This window comes from Triticum dicoccoides, chromosome 2A, assembly GCF_002162155.2.
Source record: "Triticum dicoccoides isolate Atlit2015 ecotype Zavitan chromosome 2A, WEW_v2.0, whole genome shotgun sequence".
NCBI classification, from domain to species: domain Eukaryota; kingdom Viridiplantae; phylum Streptophyta; class Magnoliopsida; order Poales; family Poaceae; genus Triticum; species Triticum dicoccoides.
In genome coordinates, this window is record NC_041382.1 from 12,972,666 (window position 1) to 12,990,443 (window position 17,778).

Genomic DNA, 17,778 nt, shown 5'->3' on the forward strand with positions numbered 1-17,778 from the left:
TGGAGGGAGGGAGAGGCCGTGGCCGTGGAAGAAGCAAGGGGGAAGGGGAGAGAACCCCAACGGTTGTCAACAGGAGTAGATGACCTCAGGTATGGGGGCAGGTGGGGGGCAGCCGCCGTTCTTCGGCTTCGGCTATCAAGGGCCACCCCCGCCATGGGCTTTCCTGGGTCAATTTCATGGCCAATTCCCGCATCAGTCTTGGAGGGGCGTGCAGCAACAGTGGTACGACCCGCCCCAGCAGCAGATGCAAGGGCAAGTAGGAGTGCAGTCCTCGAAACCTGGCAACAATCAAGGAGGGAGCTCTCAGCAGAGCAAGAACCAAGGGAAAATTCAACAGAAGAAGAAACATGATATAGCTTAGAAACAGCAGATCAACCCAGGCTTGATGTCTTATTCAAATGTCACTTGCTATAATTGTGGAGATCCTGGACACCACAAAGACAAGTGCACCAAGCCAAAAGGGTGCTTCATTTGCAAGATGGTCAGTCACAAGGTTGAAGATTGCCCCACCAGGAGAAGACCCCATTCAGCTGCCAAGTATGTGGGTGGTGCTGCACAGGGACTGGGCTTCTACCACTTGGATATGCCAGATGCCAATGCCCAGCACCAGGGTTTGCTCAAGAATGTTGGAATTGTCTTTGTGGAGCAAGGAGAGGTTACTAAGCAAGAACTAGCTAAAGAGTTTGCTAGCATTTACAAAACTAACTGGCCATGGGCCATCAACAAGTTGGATGAATGGACCTTTTTGGTCAAGTTTCCCCCAGAAATTGATGTGGAACAAGTGGCTGGTTACCCCTGCTTTGGTCTGACAAAGGAGAACACCATTGTCAAAGTGGAAACCTAGTTGTGAGATGTCACAGCAGAGGAGGAACTTCAAGAAGTCTGCCTGAAACTTAGGAAGATGAATCCTAAATGGTGTGAATGGACAATCCTTGATCAGATGACATCTACGTTCGGGGTCCTGCTGGATGTTGAATGGCAGCACAACTTCCAGAGCTTCTATGAAACAATAAGAGTTAAGATATCTTGCAAAGATCATAGGAGAATTCCACTTGAGAGAGTTTTTGGGATCCAGTGGAAGCTTTATAGGATCCAAGTTGAGGTAGAACCACCCCAGGCAGATGGAGAGGTGGTGATACAAGAGCCTCCAAAAGCCAACAACTCTGTCTCTATGGACACTAATAAAGGGAGTGAAGGGGAGACTGAGGGCACAGAGATGCAAAAAAAATGCCAAGTCTGGGGCTGGCAGCAACTCTAATGCTGACACTAATAAAGGGAGTGAAGGGGATACTGAGAGCACAAAGATGCAAAAAAAATGCAAGTCTGGGGCTGGCAGCAACTCTAATGCTGGGAGTGGGAAAAGTGACAAAAGCTATACCCACAACCAGCTGACTGCAACCGCTGAGCCTCACACACCCACCTCTCTCTTGAAGGCACATGCTCCAGAAAATCTGCAACAAGTCAAAAGGAATGCACTAAGCTATTTCATGAGCAACAGTGATGACAATGTGGATGGTTTTAGCTTGCTAAGGGAAATGGAGGGGTGGAACAATGAGGACATAGACACAGAGGATGAATGGGATGAACTATAAGAGGAGATGCAGAACAAGGAGCCCTTGAGGCAGGATGGAACACTGATGAACAAGCAGTATGAGGAGGAATACCCACCCCTCCATGTCCATGGGGCTAAGAGGGCAGAGAAGTGGGGTCCCACACAGGCGCCTAGGGCCAGTACAAGAAATGTTGGAGATTCCAGAACCATACTGCAAAAGGCTCAACAGCTTAAAGAGGCTCAAGATGTAGCTCCTAAAAAAGAACAAGGTAATAAGTCCACACCTTTCTCCCTCTTCAATAACCCTCATTTTATTTCAGTAGCTTCTAAAATAGGAATTGATATAGATTCTAGAAATAAGAACATGTTCAACTTACCTCCCCCTAGCTGTTTGAATCCTGACAGGAATGTTGATCCTAACTCAGGTTTCACCCCCCCAAAGTATTATAGAGGATGGGGTGGAGCACAATAGTAGTTTTGACTCTGTTGGAGTGTGGAACCTAGTATGTAATCACAAACGGGGCAAGCACCCTAGGACAAAAGTTTTCCAATGAATTCTATTTTTTTGGAATGTTAGGGGTATCTCTGCTCTAGGGAGGAAAACCCTTGTAGTTGATACAATTAGGAAGATACAAGCATCTGTCATTGGCTTCCAAGAAACCAAAAAAGAAGAAATTTTTGATTCCTACCTTAAATCCTTGGTAGGAAGCAGGAACTTCTCCTGGCACCACCTCCCATCTAAAGGCTCTGCTGGGGGCATCCTGATGGGTGTGGATGCTGACCTTTTTGAGATCATTTCATGGTCTCATCTTGATTTTGCAGTTAGTTGTGTTCTTAAGCTGAAAAGTAAAGATGTAACCTTTAGAATTGTCACTGTTTATGGATCTCCCTATGAGGAAGGGAAGGAAGTATTTATCTCTAAGCTTCACTCCCTGTTCATAGAGAATCCACACCCCACCCTGATTGGGGGGGATTTCAATCTAGTTATGTATGCGAGAGAAAAAAGCAATGGTGTTGTAAACCATAGGTGGTGTGACAACTTCAATGCTTGGATAGAAGTTTGGAGTTTGTTGGAGATTAAGCTATCTAGTAGAAAATTCACCTGGGCTAACAACCAGGCTGACCTGATCATGTCCACAATAGATAGGCTCTTCTGTAATACGGAGCTTGACAAGATTTTTCCACTAGGCTCCTGCATGGCTCTCCCTAGATGTGGTAGTGATCATGCTCCCATCATCTGGGAATCAGGGATTGGGCAAAAGCCTAAGAGTAGTAGTTATAGGATGGAAAAATGGTGGTTGCTTAGAGAGGATTTCTCCAAGCTAGTTTGCAAGATATGGAATGAACCCACCCTTAAGGTCAACCCTTTAGTCAGTTGGCAAGAGAAGATGAGAAAGTTTAGGAGAGTGACCAAAGGTTGGAGCTCTAATGAAGAGGCCCAACTTAGGAGATATAAGAAAAATCCTTTTAGAGGATTATGACAAGCTAGACATCAAATCTGAAACTTTAGTGCTCTCTGACTCTGAGGTAACTAGGCTCAAATTCACACATAGTGAGCTCTAGAAAATCTGGCTCCAAGAGGAGATCAAAGCAAAGCAGAGATCTAGGGATAGGGACATTAAAGAAGGTGATAGGAATACTGAGTATTTCCATGCAGTGGCAAACCAAAGGAAGAGGAAAACAACTATCCACTCCTGGGATGGCCCCCTTGGGCCAGTCACTGACACTAAAGAAATGCTTGGGATTGCTACCACCTTCTATAAAGATCTCTTCAAGAAAGAGGATAGGGGTGGGATTTAGTTAGACCCAACCTTTTTTCTAATGAAGAGAAAGTTAACCCTACTGAAAATGAAGCCCTTGAGGCCCCCTTCCTAGAAGAGGAAATCAAGAAGGCTGTCTTTGAATTATATGCAGATGGTGCCCCTGGCCCAGATGGTATTCCCTTCTTTTTATCAGCATTTTTGGGAGCTGATCAAAAAAGACCTGATAGCCATGTTTGAAGTTTTTCATCAGGGGGAGCTGGCTATTCATAGACTTAACTTTGCTATGCTAACTTTGATCCCCAAAGAAGTTGATGCTTCCAGCATGAAAAAATTTAGGCCCATTAGTTTGTTAAATTGTAGTTTCAAGATCTTCACCAAGGTCCTCACAAATAGACTAACCATGATCCTACAAAGGCTCATTGCTAGTAACCAATCAGCCTTCCTTAAGGGCAGATATATCTTGGAAAGTGTGGTCACAACTCATGAGATTCTGCACTCCATCCACTCTACTAAAAGGCAAGGCCTAGTACTTAAGCTAGACTATGAAAAAGCTTTTGACAAAGTAGACTTGGAATTCCTTGAAGAGCTACTTAGGAAGAGAGGCTTTGGAGAGAAACGGGTCCATTGGATCCTTCAAGTAACTAGGGGTGGATCAGTGGGTGTTAAGCTTAACAACATTGAGAGTGATTTTTTCCTTACAGGGAAAGGGTTAAGGCAGGGGGACCCCATTTCCCCCTGCTATTCAACCTAGTAGTTGATATTTTAACTAGGATGTTGATGAAAGCTACAAATCATCAGCTGATACAAGGGTTGTGTGCTGAGATTTGCCCTGGAGGGATAGTATGTCTCCAATATGTTGATGTTACCATCTTATTCTTAGATAAAAATCTAGAACATACCAGAAACCTGAAGATGGTTCTCTTCAGTTTTGAGATGATATCTCGAATGAGAATAAACTATAGTAAAAGTGAACTCATTCCAGTTCACATGGATGCAGCTCAGGTGGGAGGGTTCCTAGAGATACTAGAATGTACTATAAGTTCCTTCCCCATTAAATACCTTGGGATCCCTTTGCACTACGATAAACTTAGGAGAGAAGATATTCAACCACTTATTGACAAGATCATGAAAAGGATTGCTGGATGGAGAGGGAAGCTTCTTTCTTATAGGGGAAGAATAATCCTCATCCAAGCATGTTTAGCTAATATTCCTGTGTACTTGCTTTCTTTCTTTAAATTTCCTAAATGGCTAATTGAGCTTATTAATGCCCAAATGTCAAATTATCTATGGAATGATTTTGAGGGGCACAGGAAATTGCACGTAGCTAATTGGAAGATGGTCTGTATGAAGAAAGAATTTGGGGGGCTTGGCATCCCAAATCTTCATGAGGTCAATATCTGCCTCTTAGGATCTTGGGTTAGAAGATACTATGAGGGTGATGGTAAGCCCTGGAAGATGATGATAGACCAGAAATATATGAGAGGCAAAACTAATGTCTTTGCCCCTAGCACCTCCATCAATACCTCTAGGTTCTGGAAAGGAGTGAAATCCATTATCCAAACTTTGAAATTTGGGTATAGATGGAAAATAGGGATAGGAGACAAGATTAGATTTTGGGAAGATGCTTGGTTTGGCACCTCCCCCCTAGCAGTACAATTCTGGCACATCTATATGATTTGCAATGAGCAAAACAAGAGTGTCACAGATGTCTGGGATGGTGAATACTGAAGTTGACCTTTAGGAGAAACTTTGATAGTAAGTTGATGGATCAATGGTACCAACTATTGGAGATTGCCAAAGAAATCACTATTGATGGTGATTCTGATGCCCTGATCTAGCAACTTGAGAATAAGGGTGTCTACTCCTCTAGCGCTTTGTACCACGTGATTAACTTTAGAGGGGTGCAACCCCTATTTCTGTCAGCGGTTTGCAAACTGGCAGTGCCCCTGAAGATTCATGTCTTCCTTTGGTTGTTTTCCCAAAACAAACTGATGACAAGAGACAACCTCAGAAAAGGCATATAATCAAACCACTTGATTGTGTCTTCTGCGCGGAGCAAGAAACAAACCATCATTTATTTTTTGACTGTGTTGTAGCTAAAAATATATGGTCATTTGTCAATCTCTTTTTCCATAAAAACTTGGGTGTAAACTTTGAAGCTGTGGATCACATGTTGGGGTTGTCCTGTAGGATCTCCTCCGTTAGGTGCATGTACCTCTTCCCGATCTGTATTTGTCACCTGAAATGAAGCATTACTTATTACTCCCTCGGTCTCACAATATAATATGTTTCTGCAAGCTAGTTATAGAGGGAGTATGTTGCATGTCCGCCCGAGAAAAGGGAAAAGAGACCACAAAGAAGAATATAATTCATTGAACTTACACATCCTCTTGAACTTGTCGTTGAGGTCGGCCATGCGGTCGCTCTTGGTGATCTTGAAGTAGTAGTCCGGGTAGTTGGCCTGGTACACGCAGTTTGACGGCGTCACTGTGCCGATCGCGAGCACCGTGTTCGGCCCCTCCGCGCGCTGCGCCTTCCTCACCTCCTCCACCGTCATCGTGGCCGCCATTGATCTCTAAGTAAGCTACCAGCAGCTAACAAGCTTGCTAGTAGTTACCTCAACAGAGACTATATATGTGTGACGTCTAAGTTTGTGAATGTGGTGATATGGGCGTGGGGGATGCACGGGATATATACATGGGAATGGTGGCCGCGGGGAGAAGGGGTTTGGTCAGTTGGACGGGAGGATGGATGGCCACGGACGGGAGGATGGATGGATGGGAGGATGCATGGATGGCGCGTGCGACACATCTACACCAACCAATCCGGCCGAGTGCACACACTCGTGTGCTTAATCTGTCCAGCCAGTTATGTGCTTGAACCGGTCAGCTATTATCACATCAAGCTAATAGCTACCCGTCTCTCTCAAAAGAATCTAGCAAATAGATCGGGGAGTGCGTAGGTGGAAGATGTGGCCCGCCACATCACCAACAAAACGACAATTGTTCAATATTTGCTCTATCCTCAACTACTATTGTATGAACAAATAAAGGACAAAAATCAGATTAATCATTAACAACTCAAAGCACGGAAGATTCATAATAGAATGGCCAAGGCAGTGTATCAAATTATATAATTTAGTTTTATAGCAGCAACTCATAATTGAGTTGATTGCTCCCTGTGACCACTTCGGGTATGCCTATAGCAATAATCCTACATTTACGAACACTTACGTAAAGTTTTACCTAACCTTCCTAACCAACACCCCCCCCCTGATTTTCATGCCGGTGGGCCCCCGCCTTTGCCTTTCCCTATCTCCAATCAAATTTGTCCATGTTGTTAATTACGTAAAACACGTAGCTACTTATGCGTAGGTGTAGCATTACCGATGCCTATAGTTACCCCATCCTTCAAATGTGCTTGCATAGAAAATTAAGCACGCACTCATGTGCTTAACCCGTCCAGCCAGTTATGTGCTTGTACCGGTCAGCTATTACCACATCTAACTAATAGCTACCTCTCAAATAAAAAAATCTAGTTAATAGTTCGGGGAGTACGTAGGTGGAAGATGTGGTCGGCCACATCACCAACAAAAAGACAATTGTTAAATATTTGCTCTAGCGCTTTTAGGACCTCGCTATGTGTTAAGAGTGTCACTAGTCGTGAACCCCCATAGATATCATAATCTTTTCCACAGTAAGGATAATGATGACTTAGATTTAGGTAATAAGAAAAAATACCTACATGGCAAAAAATGCCATAGTAAATCTAGAAATAAATAAGAAAAGAACAAAAACAATGCTATGATCCAAATACAGAAAAATACAGTAGATGGAAAATTTGCATGTTACTAAAAAAGACGTATAGGAATTTGCCGGTACAATAAATAAACATACCAAAAAACAACAAATTTTAATTTACTATGGTTTTATAATTAAATTGCCATGTGAAAGTGCAACTAATCCCTAGATGGTATTGATAATTCATAACAACATATAGCTCATTGAACTAATATCCATTCAAGATAAATATTTTAGGAAGTTCAGTGAATGACATGGCATGGACTAGAGATGTGGACCCCTCAAAATGCTAAGGACATATATTGGCAAAAGCTCAAGAGTCTCCATCTTTATTTTAGTGATCCAAGATCACATTGAGTCTATAGGAAAGCCAATGCTATTAAAAGGGGATGAGGTGTTGCTTAATGGCTTGCTTGCTCAAATGCTTAGTGAAATTGCTCCAAAACCCTCAGCCACTTTCTCCATCCAGATATGTCAAAATCCTAAACTCCAACTCGGCCCCACCGATTCTTTCTATCCGGCGCCACCGAGTTCATTTGACATAGCCACTGCCAGAAACCCTAACAGTTCGGTCTCACCGAGATGGCCTTGCCAACGCTCTGTGACTTGTTGCATTTATTTCGGTCTCACCAAGTTATGCAATCGGTCTCATCGAGTTGTCTTGACATTCTATTTGTTGCCTTATTGCTTCACTTCGGTCTCACCGAGTTGATGCAATCGGTGCCACCGAGTTGATGTTTGCCCTAAGCTCTTGCACATCGGTCTCACCGAGTTGTTCGAGTCGGTCCCACCAAGATTCCTAACGTTCACATTTTGAACTAATCGGTGCCACCAAGTTTAATCATCCGGTCTCACCGAGATGGGTCAAATGTGTGTAACGGTTGGATTTTGTGTGGAGGCTATATATACCCCTCCACCCCTTCTCCATGTGTGAGAGAGCCATCAGAACGTGCCTACATTTCCACCATACATTTTCTGAGAGAGAACCACCTACTCATGTCTTGAGATCAAGATATTCCAATCCTACCACAAGAATCTTGATTTCTAGCCTTCCCCAAGTTGCTTTTCACTCAAATCATCTTTTCGCCATATCAAAATATGTGTGAGAGAGTTGAGTGTTGGGGAGACTACCATTTGAGGAACAAGAGCAAGGAGTTCATCATCAACACACCATCTATTACCTTTTGGAGAGTGGTGTCTCCTAGATTGGTTAGGTGTCGCTTGGGTGCCTCCGTCAAGATGTGGAGTTCACCCAAGAAGTTTGTAAGGGCAATGAGATCGCCTACTTCATGAAGATCTACCCGAGTGAGGCAAGTCCTTCGTGGGCGATGACCATGGTGGGATAGGAAAGGTTGCTTCTTCGTGGACCCTTCGAGGGTGGAGCCCTCCGTGGACTCACGCAGCCGTTACCCTTTATGGGTTGAAGTCTCCATCAATGTGGACGTATGATAGCACCATCTATTGGAACCACGCCAAAAATCTTCGTGTCTCCATTGCGTTTGACTTCTCCAAACTCTTCCATTTACCTTCATATGCAATGTTTTACTTTCCGCTGCTATACTCTTAGAATTGCATGTGTAGGTTGATTGCTTGACCCGTTCTATTTGCTAAAATCTGCCCACAACTAAAATTGGGAAAATGTTAGATTTTTATTTGGTCAAGTAGTCTAATCACCCCCCTCTAGACATACTTTCAATCCTACACCATGACAACAAAAGTCAAGTTGCCAGGGCAACAAGTTTTTAGTTTTTGATGATAATGATGCAAAATTGAACTGTAAAATAAAAATAAAATTGCCATGCCATTTAAAAAACAACTTTGATTCTCTTAAAAATAAAATGGTCTTCTTCATATTTTAGTTTTCATTAAATAAAAATCAGACAAAGCAAATTGCCATGATGTAAATAAAGCAAATTGCCATGGCATTTATAAATAAAAATTTCATGCCATTGAAATTAAAATTGGCATGCTTTGAACTATAAAAAGGCCATGATTGAAAAGCTAACAAACATAAAATACCTACAACAAAAATCACAACTAAATATGAAAAGTTCTGTTCTACTCACAATGCAAGCGATCATGGTGACAATTTTACTTAGAAAAGCAAAGATATCTACATTTTCCAAGTGATAAAATGGAAACAAGTCCAAATAATTTTCATGATTTTTTCTAAAGTTGTCACAAGAAAGCATTGCCACTATTTCTACAATTTCCATGGTTTGTAAAACAAAAATGTTCTGATTTTGCCAAAAACAGTTCACGATAGGTACATTGTGTATAGAACAATTTTTCTTAGAAAGAAGCAAAAATATGTACATATTATGATGATATTTGCTCTAAAATTGACATCATGAAAGGGAAACAGAAAAAATATATAATTTTTCCATCTTCCTAATAGAAATGTTATCCTAGAAGGTAACATGTTTCAGAAAACAAAACAAATCTATAAACTTGTCATGGGAATAATACAAATATGTTTTGCCATCAAATATATAAATTTTTCCAAGTCACAAGTTGGAAAGAATTAATAAAATTTCCATGTGGACATTATGAAAATTATAAATTTGTGATGTTCCGAAAAGATAAATGTTATGAATTTGCCATGTGACCAGTAGATTTTTTTACAAACTTTGCAATGTGTAGAAAATGTATTTTTTTTGTACAAACATGCAAAAAGTATGTCAAATTGCCATGTGCGATAGTAGAAAAACATTTCCAAAATTACCATGGGCAAGTGATTTGTTTTTGTAAAGCTTGCAGTGGGACCATTAAAAAAAGACCTAAATTTGCCATGTTTGAAAAACAAAATTGTTATGAATTTAACATGGGGCATGGATTAAGTATTTCTCAATTTTCCATGTGAACAAAACAGCTTAAGATGTGAACACTACTAAAAATATTTAAATTTGCCATGTGATAAGTATAAAATTGGTAAATATGCCATGTGGACAACTACTAAATAGTAAGAAATTGCCATGATTTAGGGGAACAAAAAGGCCTAAATTATCCATGAGAATAAGTAGAAGAAAATTAACTAAAAATTGCGACGTTATGGAAAAAATTGTTATCTACAAATTACCATAGGAACAATTCAAAGACATGCCTACATTTTTCCATGTAAATTATGTACAATTTTCCATTGGGTATTTCTTAGATTTTTGTGTGTACAAAAGCAAAATTTCTTAGAAGTTGCCACATAACATGGTGCAAATATTTACCTGGTCCATCGCTCCACTACAATATGCCCCCCAAAGAGATTTTCCTTAATATATGAAGGAAAAATAATAATAATGTGGCATGTTATGTTCAATAAACATGCTATAGTGTATATAATGAATTTTCCATAGACATAGGGGAAATTTGGCATGGTACCAAAATAAGAATTGCTATGTTATGTCAAAAAACATGCAATAGTGTCTATAATAGATTTTTCGCGGACACATGTCAAATTTGGAATGATACATGAAAATAAAATTTGGCATGTAGTTTGGTGTCTAAAAATCAATGCAGATTAAAATCAAAACAATTGCCGTTATAAACATTTTTTTACATTTTCTTTATAATTTGCCATGTACCGAGCACAAAGTTTTGCCATGCCATGAATTACACATTTGGGGTTGCCATGAACTATTATATCAACAACTACCATGATTTTTTTGTTAATTAACATCACAATCAATGAATTTCATGCCACGCTTCCATGTGTGTTGTACAAGTTTGGATGCAAATGCTCCATTAGTTTATAGTGGAAGGGCAAATTGGAAGGTGTTGGAGCTTGGTTGCAGCGGAGACAACCCCATTTTCGACGAGGACCTCGTCTTGCAGCGGCTGGGCTTGGAGAGAGCTAGCTAGACGCTGTCTTCAAGGCACTAACATGTCCATGACTTTTGTGCAGCCTCTTGGGCGTGGCATTTCTGGCCTTCTAGCTATTGTAAGGGAGAGGAAACCTTAACAGGTATGAGACGTCACAATGAACTTAAACTTATATAAACATTTGTCCACATATTTTTTTACAACGGCCATGAAAAAGCATTGGAACTACACAGCCTAACAGTGAACATAGAAAAAGACAACGTTTATACAACACAGAAACTACCATGAGTTTCCATACGATCGCTTTTGCCAGCAAGAGAAATGATAGAGAATAGGAAAAAACACCGGCATCCATAGGCATATCAAAAACGAGATTGCTAAATCTCAGTCGATTGAGACTTAAGTCTCAGCCGATGCTATATTCGTGGGATCTTATGTGAAGATATATGCAAAATTTTAATTTTAATTTTTTTCTTTTTTCTTTTATATGTTTTATCACTCGACTGAGACTTAGTTACATCAGTCGATTGAGATTTAGCCAACACTGCGGAGACAATGGCTCACATAAGGAAGGCAATGCTGAAACAACCCATGCAAAGGAAGTAAATGCGCTACATGAGCCCACAAAACAAAAATGAATCATCAAGCGTTTTCATCTTATGGTATAAGAGTTACATGAGACATAACTAATTGTCACCTACCAAATCCGTCCTCTCAAGCAAAAAAAAACAAACAAACAGGAGAGTGCATCTACCAACACATACAAACCACATAGGGTAGAATACAATAGAGCAAACTTAATTGGGTGTTGCAGCGGTATAGTAGATTTTTGCATGACCAAGATAAATTGAGAACAAGCGATCGTCTAGGCAGTGATTGGGACGCTATGGAGGACAATTGTCTCCACAGTGAGGCCGGGGCCAAAGCCGAAGAGAACGCCCCAATCCATTCCCTCACCAGTTGTGGTGTGGCCATCCTCAGTGGAGCGTTTGCGCATTTCGTCCATGATGAAGAGTACACAGGCGCTTGACATGTTGCCATATTCGGAAAGGACATGCCTGGTGGCGCGCATCCGTTCCTTGTTCAGGTTTACCTTTGCCTCGACCATGTCAAGGATTGCTGGCCCGCCAGGGTGCGCTACCCAAAAGATGGAGTTCCAATTGTCGATGCCCAATGGCTTGAAGGCGTCCTCCAGGGCACGCTCGATGTTCTTGGAGATGAGGCCAGACACATCCTTGAGGAGGTGGAAGGTGAGGCCGACCTCCCGGAGGTCGCCGTCGATGGCGCTCTCTGAGTCAGGCAAAATCGTCTGGCTCGCAGACACCAGCTGGAACAAGGGGCGCTCGATGGACACATCGGGGTCTGCGCCGATGATCACCGCGGCGACACCGTCGCCAAAGAGCACCTGACCTACCAGTCAGTCGAGGTGGGACTCGTGCGGGCCGCAGAAGGTCACCGCGGTGATCTCGGAGCAGACCACCAGCACACGTGCGCCACGGTTGTTCTCAGCAAGGTCTTTGGCGAGGCGAAGCACCGTGCCGCCAGCGAAGCAGCCCTGCTGATACATCATGAGGCGCTTCACGGACGGGCGTAGACCGAGCATCTTGGTCAGTTGGTAGTCGGCGCCCGGCATGTCCACACCGGAGGTGGTGCAGAAGACAAGGTGTGTTGTTCGATCACTTGCCTCTCTAATTTCTCTCGAGAGTGATCTGGTAGTCCGTAGGGGGTTCGGTGCACCAACGGTAAGCGTGATTGGTTAGGAAAACCCCTTAATTTCAACAAGAAATTGATATCGTTAAGCAAGTCTACCCCCTCTTCGCTCTGGCGACCGTGACTCCACCCCACCCACCCAACCTCGCCACTGACTCCCCCGCGACGGCGAGCCTCCCTGCCCCACACCCCGCCCCCATGCCGAGTGTCGACAGATCTACATGCTCGCCTCCTTGCCCGGGCTCGACAATCCCGTACATGCCTCCCCCTTCATGTACCGGGCCTTCCCGGAGATGCTGCGCCTGATTGGGTCGGTGTCGCCGGAGAAGCTGCGGGCAACAAGGATGCGGAGGTGGACGGAGTGAGCCACACGGATCCGCGACGACGCATCCTCATATCTCCTGTGCGTGAAGGAGTGGAGGGCACTGCAGCAAAAAGCGGAGGCGGAGCCAGAACCGGAGATGAAGGTATGGGCATCATGGGGGATCGAGAACTTGGTGCTTGCGCAGATCACGAGCTCCTCAATTTGGCGTAGAGGATCTATTTCGATGGCAATTGGGACGAGAAGAGGAGGATGCCACACCTGACCGCATCCCCAAAGGACTACGTCAATTGGGCGTGGGCAGAGGCGAGGAGCACAGATCCATAGCAGCGAGCAAGATGGGAATGTCGGCGCCGCCCTCGAATTTGGAAGAGTTCGACCCCTGGCCATACCTCTCCCCTGCCTCAGCCATGGATTGAAAGTTGAGGAATCCTGCAACAGTGGCGAAATTGGACCCATGTGTCACGAGTGGACAAGGCAATTTTGGCTGGATGCAGAGATTGCACAATTTCAGGATATGGATTACAGACGGAGCTTGCAAAGGGCATGGAAGAGGGATCCCGAGCTTACTCTGCCTACCACTCTGGTCATGAATGTGCGAGAAGGAACACCAGAAATGGCGACAGAAGAGCTGCTGGTTGTGAATCTCACCAACAAACTGAAGAGAGAGTTGAGGCTGCCCAGGAGGGGTGCAGAATCAACCAAGAAGATTGTGACTCGCATCCTGATGCATGAGGAGGAGACAGAGGTTTCTCTGATCATGCCGAATCAAGACACCCAGCCATCGGAGGTGATCGCATGGGCGATGGCAGCAAGGACCTCAGGATTCAGGGAAAGAAGGATACGATAGAAAACATTCTTTCGAGGTCATTCGCAGGAGAGTCTGGATCTGATGGAGATGCTGCTGAACTCCAACCAATGAAGGGGGTGGAAGTTTCTGAAGAAACAGAAGCCATGTTGGTTATGGAGCTTATTGGAGGATTTAGAGTGGTTCAGAGGAGGATGAGCGCCAAAAGAGTGTACAAAAACTTGGGGGGAAAAGCGTCCAGATCACCAGCTTGCTTTCCAGCTTGCCATGGTGACGAAGTGGAGCTCAGGTACAGTCAGCTGTGGACTGATATAAAAAGCGGGGATGGGGGGGACGAGTTTAGGGTTTCCACTACCCCTCCTCCCCACCCAACGTCGCCGCCGCCCCGTCCTCACCAAGCAAAGCTAGGGCCGTTGCAGATCCCATCATGGAGGGAGGGAGAAGCCGTGGCCGTGGAAGAAGCAATGGGGGGAAGGGGAGAGAACCCCAATGGTTGGCAACATGAGCAGATGACCTCGGGTATGGGGGCAGGTGGGGGGCAGCCGCTGTTCTTCGGCTTCGGCTATCAAGGGCCACCCCCGCATGGGCTTTCCTGGGTCAATTTCATGGCCAATTCCCGCAGCAGTCTTGGAGGGGCGTGCAGCAACAGTGGTACGGCCCGCCCCAGTAGCAGATGCAAGGGCAAGTAGGAGTGCAATCCTCGGACCCTGGCAACAATCAAGGAAGGAGCTCTCAGCAGAGCAAGAACCAAGGGAAAATTCAACAGAAGAAGAAACAGGATATAGCTCAGAAATAGCAGATCAACCCAGGCTTGATGTCTTATTCAAATGTCACATGCTATAATTGTGGAGATCCTGGACACCACAAAGACAAGTGCACCAAGCCAAAAGGGTGCTTCATCTGCAAGATGGTCAGTCACAAGGTTGAAGATTGCCCCACCAGGAGAAGACCCCATTCAGCTACCAAGTATGTGGGTGGTGCTGCACAGGGACTGGGCTTGTACCACTTGGATATGCCAGATGTCAATGCCCAGCACCAGGGTTTGCTCAAGAATGTTGGAATTGTCTTTGTGGAGCAAGGAGAGGTTACTAAGCAAGAACTAGCTAAAGAGTTTGCTAGCATTTACAAAACTAACTGGCCATGGGCCATCAACAAGCTGGATTAATGGACCTTTTTGGTCAAGTTTCCCCCAGAAATTGATGTGGAACAAGTGGCTGGGTACCCCTGCTTTGGTCTGACAAAGGAGAACACCATTGTCAAAGTGGAAACCTGGTTGGGAGATATCACAGCAAAGGAGGAACTTCAAGAAGTCTGGCTGAAACTTACGAAGATGAATCCTAAATGGTGTGAATGGACAATCCTTGATCAGATGACATCTACGTTCGGGGTCCTACTGGATGTTGACTGGCAGCACAACTTCCAGAGCTTCTATGAAACAATAAGAGTTAAGATATCTTGCAAAGATCATAGGAGAATTCCACTTGAGAGAGTTTTTGGGATCCAGTGGAAGCTTTATAAGATCCAAGTTGAGGTAGAACCACCGCAGGCAGATGCAGAGGTGGTGATACAAGAGCCTCCAAAAGCCAATAGCTCTGTCTCTATGGACACTAATAAAGGGAGTGAAGGGGAGACTGAGGGCATAGAGATGCAAAAAAATGCCAAGTCTGGGGCTGGCAGCAACTCTAATGCTAACACTAATAAAGGGAGTGAAGGGGAGACTGAGGGCACAGAGATGCAAAAAAATGCCAAGTCTGGGGCTGGCAGCAACTCTAATGCTGGGAGTGGGAAAAGTGACAAAAGCTATACCCACAACCAGCTGACTGCAACCACTGAGCCTCCCACACCCACCTCTCTCTTGAAGGCACATGCTCCAGAAAATCTGCAACAAGTCAAAAGGAATGCACTAAGCTATTTCATGAGCAACAGTGATGACAATGTGGATGGCTTTAGCTTGCTAAGGGAAATGGAGGGGTGGAACAATGAGGACATAGACACAGAGGATGAATGGGATGAATTGCAAGAGGAGATCCAGAACAAGGAGCCCCTGAGGCAGGATGGAACACTGATGAACAAGCAGTATGAGGAGGAATACCCACCCCACCATGCCCATGGGGCTAAGAGGGCAGAGAAGTGGGGTCCCACACAGGCGCCTAGGGCCAGTACAAGAAATGTTGGGGATTCCAGAACCATACTGCAAAAGGCTCAACAGCTCAAAGAGGCTCAAGATGTAGCTCCTAAAAAGAACAAGGTAATAAGTCCACACCTTTCTCCCTCTTCAATAACCCTCATTTTATTTCAGTAGCTTCTAAAATAGGAATTGATATAGATTCTAGAAATAAGAACATGTTCAACTTACCTCCCCCTAGCCGTTTGAATCCTGATAGGAATGTTGATCCTAACTCAGGTTTCACCACCCCCCCAAAGTATTATAGAGGATGGGGTGGAGCACAATAGTAGTTTTGACTCTGTTGGAGTGTGGAACCTAGTATGTAATCACAAACGGGGCAAGAACCCTAGGACAAAAGTTTTCCAATGAATGCTATTTTTTGGAATGTTAGGGGTATCTCTGCTCTAGGGAGGAAAACCCTTGTAGTTGATACAATTAGGAAGATACAAGCATCTGTCATTGGCTTCCAAGAAACCAAAAAGAAGAATTTTCTGATTCCTACCTTAAATCCTTGGTAGGAAGCAGGAACTTCTCCTGGCACCACCTCCCATCTAAAGGCTCTGCTGGGGGCATCCAGATGGGTGTGGATGCTGACCTTTTTGAGATCATTTCATGGTCTCATCTTGATTTTTCAGTTAGTTGTGTTCTTAAGCTGAAAAGTAAAGATGTAACCTTTAGAATTGTCACTGTTTATGGATCTCCCTATGAGGAAGGGAAGGAAGTATTTATCTCTGAGCTTCACTCCCTGTTCATAGAGAATCCACACCCCACCCTGATTGGGGGGATTTCAATCTAGTTATGTATGCTAGAGAAAAAAGCAATGGTGTTGTCAACCCATAGGTGGTGTGACAACTTCAATGCTTGGATAGAAATTTGGAGTTTGTTGGAGATTAAGCTATCTAGTAGAAAATTCACCTGGGCTAACAACCAGGCTGATCTGATCATGTCCACAATAGGTAGACTCTTTTGTAATACGGAGCTTGACAAGATTTTTCCACTAGCCTCCTGCATGGCTCTCCCTAGATGTGGTAGTGATCATGCTCCCATCATCTGGGAATCAGGGATTGGGCAAAAGGCTAAGAGTAGTAGTTATAGGATGGAAAAATGGTGGTTGCTTAGAGAGGATTTCTCCAAGCTAGTTTCCAAGATATGGAATGAACCCACCCTTAAGGCCAACCCTTTAGACAGTTGGCAAGAGAAGATGAGAAAGCTTAGGAGAGTGACCAAAGGTTGGAGCTCTAATGAAGAGGCCCAACTTAGGAGATATAAGAAAATCCTTTTAGAGGATTATGACAAGCTAGACATCAAATCTGAAACTTTAGTGCTCTCTGACTCTGAGGCAGCTAGGCTCAAATTCACACATAGTGAGCTCCAGAAAATCTGGCTCCAAGAGGAGATCAAAGCAAAGCAGAGATCTAGGGATAGGGACATTAAAGAAGGTGATAGGAATACTGAGTATTTCCATGCGGTGGCAAACCAAAGGAAGAGGAAAACAACTATCCACTCCTTGGATGGCCCCCTTGGGCCAGTCACTGACACTAAAGAAATGCTTGGGATTGCTACCAACTTCTATAAAGATCTCTTCAAGAAAGAGGATAAGGGTGGGATTCAGTTAGACCCAACCTTTTTTTCTAATGAAGAGAAAGTTAACCCTACTGAAAATGAAGCCCTTGAGGCCCCCTTCCTAGAAGAGGAAATCAAGAAGGCTGTCTTTGAATCATATGCAGATGGTGCCCCTGGCCCAGATGGTATTCCTTCTTTTTTTATTAGCATTTTTGGGAGCTGATCAAAAAAGACCTAGTAGCCATGTTTGAAGTTTTTCATCAGGGGGAGCTGGCTAGTC

At 44.0% G+C, this 17,778-nt stretch overlaps 1 pseudogene; it reads right to left on the reverse strand.

Moving 5' to 3' along the window:
• Positions 1-11,559: 11,559 nt before the first annotated feature.
• Positions 11,560-17,778, reverse strand: part of LOC119352756 — a 46,508-nt pseudogene continuing 40,289 nt past the window's right edge.